General features: G+C 48.3%; 1 protein-coding gene and 1 non-coding gene across 2 annotated transcripts in view; both read right to left on the bottom strand.

Annotated features, from left to right (window-relative positions):
* Window positions 1-17199, bottom strand: part of LOC144687635 (synergin gamma-like) — a 450053-nt gene that overhangs the window by 372582 nt on the left and 60272 nt on the right. The window lies entirely within an intron of this gene.
* On the bottom strand, window positions 16459-16565 carry LOC144688147 (U6 spliceosomal RNA). Its single transcript, XR_013578353.1, has one exon. It is a non-coding gene; the product is annotated as a U6 spliceosomal RNA (small nuclear RNA).

Here is a 17199-nt window from a genome sequence, read left to right as displayed (position 1 = left end):
GGTGGCGGTGAACTGCCTCCTTGATCTGCTACAGTCGTAGTGAAGGTACTCCCAAGGTGCTTTTAGGAAGAGAATTCCAAATTTTGACTCAGCAAGGATAAAGAACAGGAATGTATTTCCAGTTCAAGATGGTGTGTGACTTGGAGGGGACCTTGAAGGTCATGGTGTTCCTGTGCAACTGCTGCCCTTTTTGTTGGTGGTAGAGGTCATGGATTTGGTAGATGCTGTTGATGACAACCTGATGAATTGCTGCAGTCCATCTTGTAGGTGATACACTTGGTGGCCACGTGCGCTGATGGCGGAGGAAGTGAATGTTTAAAGCGGTGAATGGGTGCCATCTTTATCTGAGGAGTTGCAACTGGGGATGAATACTGCAATCATCAGTGAACATCCCTACTTCTGACGTTATGATGAGTAGAAGATCATTAACAAAGCAACTGAAGATGTTTGGGTCTAGGACACCACACTGTGGAATTCCTGCAGTGAAATCCTAAGGCCGAGGTGATTGGCCTTCAACAACCACAACCATTTTCCTTTATGCTATGTATGACTTCAGCCAGTAGAGAGTTTCCCCAGTTCCCATTGACTTCACTTTTAATAGAGCCCCTTGATGCCACACTCTGTTAAATGCTGCCTTGATGTCAAGGGCAGTCACTCACCTCACCGCTGGAATTCAACTCTTTTGTCCATATTTTGACTAAGGCTGTAATCTGCTCTAGAAGCCGAATGGTCCTAATGGAACCCAAACTGAGCATTCATGAACAGGTGACAGAGTTAACATTTTGAGTCCGTATGACTCTTCATCAGAACTAAAGAGGAATACAAATGTGGTGAAATATAAGCTGTTTAAGGGTGGATGGGAAAGGTGGAGCTGGATAGAGGGCCAGTGATAGATAGAGGCAAAGGAGAGATTGCCAAAGATGACAAGATGTGTTTGACATCTTTGGCAATCTCTCCTTTGCTCCACCTATCACTGGCCCTCTATCCGGCATAAAAGGATTTGCTCATCCTCAGAATGTCGGACTGCAATGACTTTATTGAGCCGTCTTCTTCCTTCAGGCTGCTGATCACAGAGCTCTCTCTGTGTACCTTTTGGAAGAAGAAACGTGAGCACGTCTCATCCTGCTCCACAAAGCGGACTCTGGAACGGAAGATGATCTTGGAGGTCTCCGAGGCAAAAAGCGAGGCTTACTGGCTCTTCACCTCTTGGAGTTCCTCCTTGACATCGACCCCCATCGACTGCAGCCGGAGCAGATTCTGCATGTTTTTCTGGAGTCGAGACATTTCCCTCTGTTCCTTTCTAGCTTCCTGGGTGCCTTTGAGGATGAAAAACCTCTTGATGTTTCCCTTGATTGCTTCCCACCAGTGTGTCAGGGACTCAAAGAGGGGTTTCACGGTTCTCCAACCTTTGTAATCCCTCTTGAGCTCCTCAACATTCTCTGGGGTCAGCATTTGCACGTTTAGCTTCCATGCCCTCCTGCCCACCCTCTGGTCCTTCTCTAAGTGGCAGTCAGCCAGTAGGAGGCAGTGGTCAGAAAAAACACCGGTTTGATGTCGGTGGATCTGACTGCGAATGCACGGGACACAAACAGGAAGTCTATCCTGGAACGGATGGACCCATCAGGCCGCGACCAGGTGTATCTACGCTGTGCTCCGTCTGCAGGGTTGCTGAAGATGTCGTGCAGTTTGGCATCCTTAACTGTTTCCATCAGGGATCTGGACGTAGCGTCCAATCTGCTGTCGGCCCTGCTGGATCGTCCAGCTGCATCGATGATGCAGTTGAAGTCACCGCCCAGAATGACCGGCCTGGAGGTCACCAGCAGCAGTGGGAGCTGCTGAAAAACCTCCAGCCGCTCGGCCCCTTGTGACGGGGCGTACACGTTAATTAACCGGAGTGGAGCATTCTTGTACATTACGTCTGCTATGAGGAGGCGCCCGCCCACCACCTCATTAACCTCGGAGACGGTGAAGTTGCAGCAGAATACCCAGGCCGGAGGAACGAGAGTCATTTCCGCCCGACCAGATTGATGGCCCGTGGGACCACCATCGTGACCATTGCCTGTAGGAGCTGAGGTGCGGTATCGCATACTGCTGCAGAAACAACAGGTCAGCTTTGACCTTGGCAAGGTAGTCCAAGGTCGCAACACATCACGTAGTAGATTTAATGCTACGCACATTAATGGATACAATCTTTAAACCCATTTTAAAGCATTTATTCTCCCACCAAACCTGTTATCTCTGAGAGTCCCAGACCTTTAGTCTGCTACTTCATACCCGTAGTGTGCTCAAATTGCCTCACTTTGGATGGGCTGAGGAAATCCTCATTGGCAGTGTTCTGCTCGGGTGGAATCTCGGGGTCCGTGCAGAGAGCGGGGTTTGAAATGACCTTTGTTGGAGAAGCTTCTCCAATCCTCACCCCCTCTGGGGCGTTGCTGCTCCTGGCTTCCCGGAGCTGGGGTGCGCTGATCGCCTCACTGCTCCCAGATTCCTGGGGCTGTGGTGCACTGGCCTCTTCGGGTTGTAGGCAAGGTTGGGGTGCGCTGGTCTCCTCATTGTCTCCAATGTTCTGGAGCTCGGGTGTCTCGTCCTCCAACTCGCTAGAGCTTTGCCGCTTCTTCTGTTGGTGCCGCCCTGGCACTTCTTCGTCCAATGAGCTGCTGCCTTTGTCATCCATGTCGGATGGGAGACGCCTCTTGCCACTTGTCTGGGAAATGGCTTGGTTCCTTCTTAGCCCCTTCTTCCTTTTGGCTCTCTTCACCGTCTGCCACTCCCCCTGCTGCTTTTCCACTGCTGCCTCCTCCTCCTCCATTGATTCGCTCTCCTGAGGATTGGGAGGTTCAGGGGGCAGTGCTGTTGATTGGCTATCTGTTGCCACAATCTTTTCCTCCACCTTGTCTCTCTCTGTGTCCTCTTTTGTCCCATTGTTCTCCCTGGGCGCCTTGGTGGTTGGAGTGACATGAAGCATTTCTTCTGCTTCCCCCTTGTTGGCTTTGGCTGCCTGTGCGTCAGTACGGCAGCGTTTGGGGCAGGTCCTGTAGAGGTGGCCTGCCTCGCCACACTGGTTGCAGCACTTAGCCTGTTTGCAGTCTTTTGTCTGGTGCCCTTCCTGTTTGCAGTTCTTGCAGAGGACGCACTGCAGTTGGCCGCCACATGACCAGCCTTGCCGCATGAGCGACAATGTTTGGGTTGCCCAGCGTAGACAAGGTAGCAACGGCTTCCCCCGATAGCGAATCTGGAAGGAGGGTGGAAGGTCGGTCTTGAACCTGGCGTTTGCATGTCCAGATCCCCAAATCGTCTCTAACCCGGTGCAGCTCCAAACCTTATCGAAGTACCTGGTGAGGAAGGTGAGCACGTCGGCGACAGGGACGAAGGGGTTGTAAAGATGCACCGTCACCACCCGGTCCCGTTGCAATGGCAGAGCAAAGAGCGGCTCCGCCGTCAGGATCTTCATCTCTGGCAGGTCTCTCTTCTCCTCGAACACCTTCAGGAGCTTGACGCAGTCTGCCACTCGCTTGAACGACACATCAAAATATCCAGCGCTGGGGAAGTCCTGCGGGCAGTAGATCTCCACAGCTTCAAAACCACACACCTTTAACAAGATCCTCCTGGTGAAGAAGGCCCGATCCATAGGTGCTCCTCCTTCCCTGTCCTTCACCATGACTTGGACGGTGTTAGATACCCCATGGTATGGGGTTCGATTGGTTATAGCATTTGCTTCACAACCTTGCCCTGGCAGAACCATGATCATGGTCTCTCCCCTGCCAGGTAAGTAAGAGTGGACTACTACTTTTTTTTGGCAAAAATATACTTTATTCATAAAATATCTTCAACCACATTCTAAACCATTTCAAAAACACCATTACAAGGGTACAATCCGGTTCAACTTTTACAAAATGTATCACCAGGTGCATCAGTACAAACAATATTACAATCATTTACAGCCTTTCATTTTGAGCTGTACAGCCCGAGGGGATTTAAACAGTTCCCAGTCCCTCGGTGCACTGTGGCAGAAAGGTCTTGGACAGCGACCTTTCCCCATTGCGCCTTTGCGGCAGCTGCCCCAAACTTTAGTGCATCCCTCAGCACGTAGTCCTGGACTTTGGATTATGCCAGTCTGCAACACTCGGTCGGGGACAACTCTTTGTGCTGGAAGACCAACAAGTTTCCGGCAGACCAAAGCGCGTCATTCACCGAGTTGATGATCCTCCAGCTGCAGTTGACGTTTGTCTCGGTGTGTGTCCCTGGGAACAGCCCGTAGAGCACAGAGTCCTGTGTCACAGAACTGCTCGGGATGAACCTCGACAGCAACCACTGCATCTCTCTCCAGACCTTCTTTGCAAAGGCACAATCCATCAGGAGGTGAACAACGGTCTCTTCCCCACCACAGCCACCTCGAGGGCAACGTGCAGAGGGGGTGAGACTCCTGGCGTGTAGGAAGGATCTGAGGGGGAGGGCCTTTCTCACCACCAGCCAAGCTACGTCTTGGTGCTTGTTGGAAAGTTCTGGTGATGAGGCATTCTGCCAAATGACTTTGACAGTCTGCTCGGGAAACCATCCCACAGGGTCCACCCTCTCCTTTTCCCTCAGGGCCTCTAAGACGTTACGTGCTGACCACTGCCTGATGGACTTGTGGTCAAAGGTGTTTTTCTGCATAAACTTTTCCACGAGGGACAGGTGGTACGGCACGGTCCAACTACTTGGAGTGTTCCGCGGCAGCGTGGCCAGACCCATCCTTCGCAACACCGGGGACAGGTAGAACCTCAGCACATAGTGACACTTGGTGTTTGCGTACTGAGGGTCTACGCACCGCTTGATGCAGCCACACAAAGGTGGCCATCAGTATGAGGGCGATGTTGGGCACGTTTTTTCCCCCTTTATCTAGAGGCTTGTACATCGCGTCCCTGCGGACACGATCCATTTTTGACCTCCAGATAAAGCGGAAGATGGCTCGAGTGATCGCCACCACGCAGGAGCGTGGAATGGGCCAGACCTGCGCCACGTACAGCAACAGCGAGAGTGCCTCACACCTGATGACCGGGTTCTTACCCGCAATGGAGAGGGAGCGTCGCTCCCACATGCCCAGTTTCCTTTTCACCATAGACACTCGCTCCTTCCAGTTTCTAACGCATGCCCTGGTCCCTCCGAACCATATCCCCAGCACCTTCAGGCCGTCAGCCCTGACAGTGAAGGGGACAAAGGATCGGTCAGCCCAGTTCCCTAAGAACATGGCCTCGCTCTTCCCACGAGTTACCTTGGCTCCCGAGGCCAGTTCGAACTGGTCGCAGATGTGGATCAGTCTGCGCACCGACAGCGGATCCGAGCAGAAGACGGCGACATCGTCCATGTACAGGGAGGCTTTAACCTGAGTGCCTCCACTGCCTGGGATCGTCACTCCTCTTATGCCCGGATCCTTCCTGATGGACTCGGCAAAGGGTTCTATGCAACACACGAAAAGTACAGGTGAGAGAGGACAGCCCTGCCTGACTCCAGAATTAATCGGAAAGCTATCTGTTTCCCACCCATTGATTGAGACTGCGCTACTGATGTTAGTGTAGAGCAGTTGGATCCAATTTCGAATTCCCTCCCCAAACCCCATTTTGGAGAGCACATCCACCATGTAGGTGTGCGATATTCTATCAAAGGCCTTCTCCTGATCCAGGCTGATGAGGCAGGTATCCACACCCCTGTCCTGTACATAGGCAATCGTATCCCTGAGCAGCGCGAGGTTGTCAGAGATCTTCCTGCCCGGCACAGTGCAGGTCTGGTCAGGGTGGATCACCAATTCCAGCGCGGATTTGACCCGATTGGCGATGACCTTGGACAGAATCTTATAGTCCACATTCAACAGTGAAATGGGTCGCCAATTTCTAATTTCCTCCCTTCCCCCCTTGTGCTTGTAGATGAGGGTGATGATGCCTTTCCTCATGGATTCTGACATACTGCCGGCCAGGAGCATACTCTCGTACACTCCTAGCAGGTCTGGGCCGATCAAGTCCCACAGAGCTGAATACAACTCCGCCGGCAAGCCGTCGCTTCCGGGAGTTTTACTCTTCTCGAAGGACTCAAGGGCCTTAGTCAGTTCATCAGGAGTTAGCGGTTTGTCCAGGCTCTTCCGCGTACTGTCGTCTAAGACCTCCGTGATAGAGGAAAGGAAGGACTGGGAGGCCGTGCTGTCCGTGGGCTTCACGTCATACAATCCGGCATAAAAGGATTTGCTGATCCTCAAAATGTCGGACCGTGATAAATTTACTGAGCCGTCTTCTTCCTTCAGGCTGCTGATCACAGAGCTCTCTCTGTGTACCTTTTGGAAGAAGAAACGTGAGCACGTCTCGTCCTGCTCCACGAAGCGGACTCTGGAACGGAAGATGATCTTGGAGGCCTCCGAGGCAAAGTGCGAGGCTTGCTGGCTCTTCACCTCTTGGAGTTCCTCCTTGACATCGACCCCCATCGACTGCCGCCGGAGCAGATTCTGCATGTTTTTCTGGAGTCGGGACATTTCCCTCTGTTCCTTTCTAGCTTTCTGGGTGCCTTTGAGGATGAAAAACCTCTTGATGTTTCCCTTGATCGCTTCCCACCAGTGTGTCAGGGACTCAAAGAGGGGTTTCACGGTTCTCCAACCTTTGTAATCCCTCTTGAGCTCCTCAATGTTCTCTGGGGTCAGCAGTTGCACATTTAGCTTCCATGCCCCCCTACCCCCCCTCAGGTCCTTCTCCAAGTGGCAGTCCGCCAGTAGGAGGCAGTGGTCAGAGAAAAACACCGGCTTGACGTCGGTGGATCTGACTGCGAATGCACGGGACACAAACAGGAAGTCTATCCTGGAACGAATGGACCCGTCTGGCCGCGACCAGGTGTATCTATGCTGCGCTCCGTCTGCAGGGTTGCTGAAGACGTCGTGCAGCTTGGCATCCTTAACTGTTTCCATCAGGGATCTGGACGTAGCGTCCAATCTGCTGTCGGCCCTGCTGGATCGTCCAGCCGCATCGATGATGCAGTTGAAGTCACCGCCCAGAATGACCGGCCTGGAGGTCGCCAGCAGCAGTGGGAGTTGCTGAAAAACCTCCAGCCGCTCGGCGCCTTGTGACGGGCCATACACGTTAATTAACCGGAGTGGAGCGTTCTTGTACATTACATCTGCTACGAGGAGGCGCCCGCCCACCACCTCCTTAACCTCGGAGATGGTGAAGTTGCCTCCCCGCAGCAGAATACCTAGGCCGGAGGAACGAGAGTCGTTTCCGCCCGACCAGATCGATGGCCCATGGGACCACCATCGTGACCATTGCCTGTAGGAGCTGAGGTGTGGTATCGCACACTCCTGCAGAAACAACAGGTCAGCTTTGACCTTGGCAAGGTAGTCCAAGGTCGCAACACATCGCGTAGTAGATTTAATGCTACGCACATTTATGGATACAATCTTTAAACCCATTTTAAAGCATTTATTCTCCTACCAAACCCGTTGTCTCTGAGAGTCCCAGACCTTTAGTCTGCTCCTTCATACCCGTAGTGAGCTCAAATTGCCTCACTTTGGATGGGCTGAGGTAGTTCTCCTTGGCAGTGTTCTGCTCAGGTGGCATCTGGGGGTTCGCGTAGAGAGCGGGTTTTGAGATGACATTTGCTGGAGAAGCTTCTCCAAAACTCACCCCCTCTGGGGCGTTGCTGTTCCCGGCTTCCCGGAGCTGGGGTGCGATGATTGCCTCACTGCTCCCAGATTCCTGGGGCTGTGGTGCACTGGCCTCCTCAGGTTGCAGGCAAAGTTGGGGTGCGCTGGTCTCCTTGTTGTCTCCAATGTTCTGGAGCTCGGGTGTCTCGTCCTCCAACTCCCTGGAGCTTTGCCGCTTCTTCTGTCGGTGCCACCCTGGCACTTCTTCATCCAAAGAGCTGCCTTTGTCATCCATGTCGGATGGGAGACGCCTCTTGCCACTTGTCTGGGAAGTGGCTTTGCTTCTTCTTCGCTCCTTCTTCCTTTTGGCTCTCTTCACCGTCTGCCACTCCCCCTGCTGCTTTTCCACTGCTGCCTCCTCCTCCATTGATTTGCTGTCCTGAGGACTGGGAGGTTCAGGGGGTAGTGCTGTTGATTTGCTATCTGTTGCCTCAATCTCTTCCTCCACCTTGTCTCTCTTTGTGTCCTCCTTTGTCCCCTTGAGCTCCCTGGGGGCCTTGGTGGTTGGAGTGACACGAAGCATTTCTTCTGCTTCCCCTTCGTTGGCTTTGGCTGCCTGTGCGTAAGTACGGCAGCGTTTGGGGCAGGTCCTGTAGAGGTGACCTGCCTCGCCACACAGATTGCAGCACTTAGCCTGTTTGCAGTCTTTTGTCTGGTGCCCTTCCTGTTTGCAGATCTTGCAGAGGGAGGCGCTGCAGTTGGCCACCACATGACCAGCCTTGCCGCATGAGCGACATTGCTTGGGTTGCCCAGCGTAGACCAGGTAGCCACGGTTTCCCCAGATAGCGAATCTGGAAGGAGGATGGAAAATGGCTCCCTTACCGTCGGTCTTTAGCGTGACCTTAAACTGGCGTTTGCCTGTCCAGATCCCCAAGTCATCTCGAATCTCGGTGCCGCTCCCCACCTTATCGAAGTACCTGGTGAGGAAGGTGACCGCGTCGGCGACAGGGACGAAGGGGTTGTACAGATGCACCGTCACCACACGGTCCCATTGCAACGGCAGAGAAAAGAGTGGCTCCGCCATCAGGATCTTCATCTCCGGCAGGTCTCTCTTCTCCTCGAACACCCTCAGGAGCTGGACGCAGTCTGCCACCCGCTTGAACGTCACGTCGAAAAAACCAGCGTTGGGGAAGTCCTGCAGGGTGAAGATCTCCGGAGCTTCAAAGCCTCACGCCTTCAACAGGATCCTCCTGGCGAAGAAGGCCCGATCCATAGGTGATCCTCCTTTGCTATCCTTCACCGTGACTCGGACGGTGTTAGATAACCCATGGTATGGGTTTCGATTGGTTATAGCCTTTGTTTCCCGACCTTGCCTTGGCAGAACCATGATCATGGTGTCTCCCCTGCCAGGTAAGTGTGGACTACAACTTTTTTTTTTTTGTAAAAATATACTTTATTCATAAAATATCTTCAATCACATTCCAAACCATTTCAAAAACAACATTACAAGGGTACAATCCAGGTTAAACTTTTACAAAATGTATCACCAGGTGCATCAGTACAAACAATATTACAATCATTTACAGCCTTTCATTTTGATCTGTACAGCCCGAGGGGCTCTAAACAGTTCCCAGTCTCTCGGTGCGCTGTGGTAGAAAGGTCTTAGACAGCGACCCTTCCCCATTGCGCCTTTGCGGCAGCTGCCCCAAGCTTTAGTGCGTCCCTCAGCACGTAGTCCTGGACTTTGGATTGTGCCAGTCCGCAACAATCGGTCGGGGACAACTCTTTGTGCTGGAAGACCAACAAGTTTTGGGCAGACCAAAGCGTGTCTTTCACCGAGTTGATGATCCTCCAGCTGCAGTTGATGTTTGTCTCGGTGTGTGTCCCTGGGAACAGCCCATAGAGCACAGAGTCCTGTGTCACAGAACTGCTCGGGATGAACCTCGACAGCAACCACTGCATCTCTCTCCAGACTTTCTTTGCAAAGGCACAATCCACAAGGAGGTGAACAACGGTCTCTTCCCCACCACAGCCACCTCGAGGGCAATGTGCAGAGGGGGTGAGCCTCCTGGCGTGTAGGAAGGATCTGACGGGGAGGGCCTTTCTCACCACCAGCCAAGCTACGTCTTGGTGCTTGTTGGAAAGTTCTGGCGATGAGGCATTCTGCCAAATGACTTTGACAGTCTGTTCGGGGAACCATCCCACAGGGTCCACCCTCTCCTTTTCCCTCAGGGCCTCTAGGACGTTACGTGCTGACCACTGCCTGATGGACTTGTGGTCAAAGGTGTTTTTCTGCATAAATTTTTCCACCAGGGACAGGTGGTACGGCACGGTCCAACTACTTGGAGCGTTCCGCGGCAGCGTGGCCAGACCCATCCTTCGCAACACCGGGGACAGGTAGAACCTCAGCACGTAGTGACACTTGGTGTTTGCGTACTGAGGGTCTATGCACCGCTTGATGCAGCCACAAACAAAGGTGGCCATCAGTATGAGGGCGATGTTGGGCACGTTTTTTCCCCCTTTATCTAGAGGCTTGTACATCGCGTCCCTGCGGACACGATCCATTTTCGACCTCCAGATAAAGCGGAAGATGGCTCGAGTGATCGCCGTCGCGCAGGAGTCTGGAATGGGCCAGACCTGCGCCACGTACAGCAACAGCGAGAGTACCTCACACCTGATGACCAGGTTCTTTCCCGCAATGGAGAGGGAGCGTCGCTCCCACATGCCCAGTTTCCTTTTCACCATAGCCACTCGCTCCTTCCAGTTTCTAACGCATGCCCCGGTCCCTCCGAACCATATCCCCAGCACCTTCAGGCCGTCAGCCCTGACAGTGAAGGGGACAAAGGATTGGTAAGTGTGGACTACAACATTGATTAAATCTCTATCGTCTACTTCCTACCTGTAGGAAACTCGTTCGAGTTACCAACAGTCACAGATTGCAACTCTTTTCGAGTACAATCACAGTTCTTGGTTTCCGGGAGTGGGACATGAACCCACAACCCTCTGATTCAAAGGCGAGGGTGCTATGAACTGAGCCACAGCTGACACCTCCCTTTCTAAGTAAATCTGTAATCTCCCTACAGATTGAAACTCTTTCAAGTTATCAACAGTCACAGATTGTAACTCTTTCAAGTACATTCACAGTTCTTGGTTTCCAGGAGTGGGACATGAACCCACAACCTTCTGATTCAAAGGCGAGGGTGCTATGAACTGAGCCACAGCTGACACCTCCCTCTTTTTGTGACCATCTGGGTCTCGGGCCTGATGCAATGTAGGTTGAACATATACTCAAGGTTCCTATTATAATACCTCGCCTCCAGGTGCAGGTGTCTTCCCATGTCATCTAATCATTGCAGCGCTTGAATTTTTGCCACAGGTTCCTCACAGGCAGCAGCAGGAAACGTGGAATGGATCAGTCTCCTTGGAAATCCAGATATCATAGAAAATCTACAAGGACAGGCTCATGAATGTTTTTCATGAAGATGTTTGCATTTCCATCATTGTTCATGGGTGCTATTGGCTGCACCGACATTGTCATTTACCAACCATGTAGTGCCTCTTGTCATTCATCAAGAGAACAGCACCACTCTGGAAACATCTAAATGAGTTCAATAATCAGCAAAGAATTCCACAAGTCAGACAATTCATACATGCCAATATACAGAAACCAGTTAAAGGTAAGCAATGGCTTCAAATAAAGAAAATACAGCCCTTCAAAAAGCTAACAACTCAAGAATAACCCTGATGTATGAAGACAAGTGGCTGAATGGGAATATGTTGTCAGAGCGACAAGGGCAATCTGGCTGGGAATTTGATGTTGTGGCACTAACAAAGACCTGGCTCAAAAAGGGCAGGACTGGGTACTAAAAAGTCCCAGGCACAAGGTGTTCAGGAAAGATTGGGAAGGAAAGGAAGGAGGAGGGGTGGCTGTATTGATTAAGGAAAATAAGACAGTCCTACAGAGAGAATATGTTCTAGAAGAACCAATGAGAGAATCTATACGATTAAAGCTAATAAATGATAGAGGTACCATTACAATACTGAGTGTTTTCTATAGGCCATCAACTACTGGGAAAGGTATGGGGAGCAAATTTGCAAGCAAATTACGGAGAGGTGCAAAGCTACACAGTATTGATAATATGGGGCTTAAATTATTCTAATTCAGGATAGTAATAACGTAAGGGGCAGAGAAAGGGGAGAGTTTTTAAAGTGTTTTCAGGGGAACTTTCTTGATCAGAATGTTTCTGGCCCAACAATGAAAAAGACATTGCTAAATCCGGTTCTGGGGATTGAACTGGGTCAAGTGGTCAACTGTCAGTAGAGGAATATTTAGGGTACATTAATCATAGTTCCATAAGGATTAGGTTAGCTATGAAAAAGGACAAGGAACAAGCTAGAGAAAAAGTGATTAATTGGAGGAGGGTGAATTTCAGTGGGGTGAGAACAGATCAGGACCAAGTAAATTAGACTCAGGGATATATGGGCAAAACTAATGGGACAATGCTGCCTTTGAAGAGCTGGTTTAGAACAGTTGAGGTACATTCCAATGAGGGGGGCAGGTAGGACAAGCAAAGCCAGAGCTCCCTAGGTGACAAAACAGATAGAGAGTAAGATCGATCATGAAAACGGCATGTATGACAGATATTAGGTTGATAATACAAGTGAGAATCAGGCTGAATATAGAAAACTCAGGGGAAGTGAAAAAGGAAATAAGAGGCAAAGAGATAATCTGAGAAGAGACTGGCAGCTAATATAAAAGGAAAATTCAAACGCCTTCTATAGGCATATAAATAGTAAAAGGGTAGTAAATGAAGGGAGGCTGATTAAGGACCAAAAATGGAATCTATGCATGAAGGTAGAGGGATAGCTGAAGGACTAAACAAATACTTTACATCTGTCTTTAGCAAAGAAAAAGACACTGCCAAAGTCACAGTGAAACAGAAAATAGCAGAAATTATGGATGGGCTAAAAATTGATAATGGCTGGCTCTACTTAAAGTGGATAAGTCACCGGGACCGAATGAGATGTATTTGAAGTTACTGCAGGAAGTAAGGGTGAAAATTGAGGACGCACTGGCGAAAATCATCCAATTCTCCTTAGATACAGGGGTGGTACTAGAGGACTGAAGAATTGTTAATGTTACACCCTAGTTCAAAAATAACAATTTGGGGCAATATTAATAATCACTTGGACATGTGTGGATTAATTAAGGAAAGCCATTTGTGTTTAACTAACTTGACTGAGTTTTTTTGATGAAGTAACACATGGTGGATTAGGACAATGCGGTTGGTGCCGTGTAGGTGGACAACTAAAATGCATTTGATAAAGTGCCACAGGAATTGGCAGCAGCAAAGTTGCAAACCCATGGAATAAAAGAAACAATGGCAGCATGGATACAAACTTGGGTGAGAAAAGGAAACAGAATAATCGTGAATATTGTTTTTTGGACTGGAAGAAGGTATATAGTGGGTTTCTGCAGGGGCCATGATGAGGACCGCCACTTTTCTGTCATAGGTTAATGACTTGACTTGGGTGCACAGGGAACAAAGGATGATAGTGATCAGCTTGAAGAGGACATAGACAGACTGGTAGTATGACCTGACACATGGCAGATGAAATTGAATGCACGGAAGTGTGAATACATTTTGGTAGGAAAAACAAGGAGAGGCAATATAAAATAAAAAGCACAATACTAAAGGAGGGACAGGAACAGAGAGGCGGTGGGTACATGTGCACACATTTTTGAAGGTAGCAGGGTAGATTGGGAGATAGGTTTGAAGACATGCAAGGCTTTAAAAATAGAGCCATAGTATACAAAAGCTTGGAAGTTATAATTAACCTTTATAAAACACTGTTTTGGTCTCAAAAGGAACATTATGTCCAGTTCTGGGTACCACACATTAGGAAGGATTTGAAAGCACAGGAGGAGATTTAGAGGAGATTTAATAGAGGTGTTCAAAATCATCAGGGATCTAGACAGAGAGAAACTGTTCCCATTGCTGGAAGGGCTGAGAACCAGAGGACAGTCATATAAGGTGATTGATAAAAGAACCAAAGGTAACATAATGAAAAGATTTTTGATGCAGCAAGTGATTAGGACCTGGAATGCACTGCCTGAGAGTGTGGTAGAGGCAGATTGTGACATTTAAAAGGGAATTGCTGTTGCAGACAACCGCACGGACAGGATGGGCCAAATGGCCTCCTTCTGTGTCATAACCATTATATGATTCTATTTGTAACTGGCTGTAGATATGCAGGTAACCAGTCACTGGTGTTGGAGGAAGGGACAAAATACATGGTCCATTTTTAGGATTTTTACATTAAAATTGATGATACATTCTGGTTGACCTGAAGCACTTTCATAGAGTTACGGTGCTTAGCCAAAAGAAAATGAATACTAAAGTTACAGTTTGGATTTTCAACAGACCATCACATACTGAAAATATACTTTAATCAGTCACACATCCTCATCTTATCCCCCACACATCCAATTCACAAAGTCAGTTCACAGCTTGTGCTCAGTTCACAGATGTACTGTTACCCCAGCCCTGCCACAAAGAAACTCGCATCTCCCCTTCTAATGCAGTTAGGATGAGGCACTTGTTTCCTTTTGATTGGCCAAAGTGCCACTCGCACTTCCTCACCTCTTCTCCCAAAGCTTATTTCACATCTTCCAGCACATTATTAACCCCCATTCTCCCTTTTCCAGCATCCATTTCAACCTTTCATGAAATGGAGTCAATCCATTTGATGTGCTGTTTCCAGCAGAACACGCTGCTGGTGATTTGGTCCACAGCCTTGGTGTCCAACAGCTTTTCTCTTCCGCCGAATTCCCAAAATGTCGATTTGTCTTGGCTGAGTTTTATCGGCATTTTGTGTTTTTGTTCTCAATTTGCAGCATCTGTGGTATTTGTAAACCAAAAGCTGTTAGAGATTTAATGTTTTAAATATTGTAGATGTCCGATTTAAAACAGTAAAACCTGGAAGGTTGACAAAGTTGTGGAGTAAAAAGAAGGTTGAATTTAGTGATAAAAACAGAAAATGCTGGAAAAGCTCAGCAGCTCTGGAAGCTTCTGCGGAGAGAGGAACAGAGATAATGTATCGTGTTCATATGACTCTTGTTCAGATCTAAAGAGAAGTCGAAATGTGATGAATTTTATACTGTTTAAGAGGTGGTGGAGCAAAATAGAAGGACAGGGATAGGTGGGAGCTAAGAAGAACTTTGACAAATATGTCAAGGACACAAGACAAAGGGAGTGGTAATGATAGAAGTAAAGAATAAAGGTGCTGATAAGTGGCATAAAGGTAAGATAGCAGAATGTGTTAATAGCAGAACAAGCTCTGTGAAAGCAAAACATTGGATTCAAAAAAGGGTAAACATGGTAAACAGATCGAGTTCAAGATCTGAAGTTGTTGAAGTCAATGTTAAGTCCAAAAGGCTGTAAAGTGCCTAATTGGAAGATGAGGTACTGTTCCTCTAGTTTGCATTGGACTTCACTGCTAAAAGGTCAAGGTCAGACATGTGAACATGAGGGCGAGATGGTGTATTCAAATGGAAAATGACAGGGAGGCCTGAGTCATGCTTGCACACTGAGCAAAGGCGTTTCACAAAGCGGTCACCCAGTCGACGCTTAGTCTCCCCAAAGTGGAGGAGAAACCCCATCCACCCAACACCGAATTCTGCATGGCAGACACTTCATAGCTGCCTACAGAAGAGAGTTTGTGAAATGTAGCAACAGCTTCAGGAAAGGGAACACAGCCCTAGAGAAAGGTAAAAGCTCAAGAACAGCCCTGACACATGAAAATAAGTGGTTGATACAGGCTTTGTCGCTTTAGCTGGAGGAATGTTCAACATAATTCACCAGTATTGAAGGAAAGTGCTCAACCAATGATCTTTTCAAGGCATCTGGGACAATGGTCCCAGTTAAAAGGTGGACTTTTACATTATACTTAATCATACATCCAGGTTAACTTTAAGCACTTCAATAATTAACGATAAATAAATCTTGAAAAAGTGCTTAACAACAATCTGAGCTAAAGTTGCATTTTGGATTTGTACCCGACCATCATTTAACTAACTGTACCAAAACAATCCCACAGCCACATTTAAGCCCACACACAACTCACAATAAATCCACACTTCCTGAATCAGTTCACGGGCACATTGTCCCCCTGAACCTTTCACAGAGAAACTCTCATCTTCACTTCCAGTCCAGTTAAATTGCTCTGAAGAAGAGTCAAAGGGACTCGAATGTGCTTCTCTCACCACAGATTCTGCCAGACCTCTTGAGTTTTTCCAGCATTTTCTATTTTTATTTCAGTTAAACTCGTATTCTTTAATCATTTTCCTTGGATTAAAACGCCACTCCCATTCTCCAAATCTTATTCCACATCTTCCAGCACAATATGAGCACCCATTTTCCCTTTTCCAGCAACCATTTCATCCTTTCCTGAACTGGAGTTAATCCATTTGAATGTGCTGTTCCCAGCAGAACGCTCTGCTGGTGATTTGCTCCACAGCCTTCTTGTCCAGGAGCTTTTCTCTCCCACCGAATTCCCGAGACGCCGACTTGTCTTTGCTGAGTTTTATCAGCCTTTTGTGTTTTGGTTCTAGATTTGCAGCATCTGTGATATTTTGCTGTTTTGTCAATCAATAAGTATCAAATAATTAATGTTTTAAATATCTCAAGTACCCGATTTAAAAGTGAGAAATCTGGACGTTCGACAAATCTGTGGAATGAAGAGGTTGAATTGAATCAGGTAAAGGAGGAGCTGAATAAAGATGTTGGATTGTGTGATGATGGTTTTTGAAACAGGGTAAATTGTGGATGTTCTGCAAAAGGTAAAATGTTTTGAATGTCTAAAATATGGGACGTTTCACGTATTTGCGTGTCATCCTTGCGGAGGGGCCATGCTAATCTTCTCTGTATCGTTCCAATTTTAGTATATGTGCTGCCGAAGCGAGCATGAATCAGTACTGACGATTAGTGCCTTATTAATCCTCAATATTCAACATGCTTTTTTGTTACACTGATTTCATTTCCTCTGGTTAAGTTTTCTTCAACTGTACATTAACGTTCTGCTACGGAATTATACATCAAATAAATTGTGCTACAACCACAATGGGACTTTTTATATTTTGGGGCTTCCAAACATACACAGTGACAGGAAAGCACATGTCCATGCAAAGCATTCTGGTCGCCTACTTTCCCCAGGTCACAGTTCTGTTGTTCAGTTCTGTTGAAGGGTCATGAGGACTCGAAACGTCGACTCTTTTCTTCTCCACCGATGCTGCCAGACCTGCTGCATTTTTCCAGGTAATTCTGTTTTTGTTCCCCAGGTCACAGCTCCCTCTTCGAACATGCTGGTGAACTCAATCCATTCAACATCAGGATGCATCTAGACAGGCCAGCAAGGGATCCCTTCAAACATTTCCAGAGTAGCTAGCACACGAGTGCTCTTGGCTGAAACCACCTTGTCGTTTACCAACTATGTAGTGTCTGATGTCATTCATCAAAGCTACAGCCCCACTCAAGAGGCGTCCACATGGGTGCAAGAATCAGCAAAGAATTCTGCATGTTGGACACTTCATAGCTGCCAAC

The sequence above is a fragment of the Cetorhinus maximus genome, chromosome 12 (genome assembly GCF_964194155.1).
Source record: "Cetorhinus maximus chromosome 12, sCetMax3.hap1.1, whole genome shotgun sequence".
Classification (NCBI taxonomy): domain Eukaryota; kingdom Metazoa; phylum Chordata; class Chondrichthyes; order Lamniformes; family Cetorhinidae; genus Cetorhinus; species Cetorhinus maximus.
Note: the sequence above shows the minus strand (reverse complement) of the source record. Positions and strands in the feature narration are given on the sequence as shown.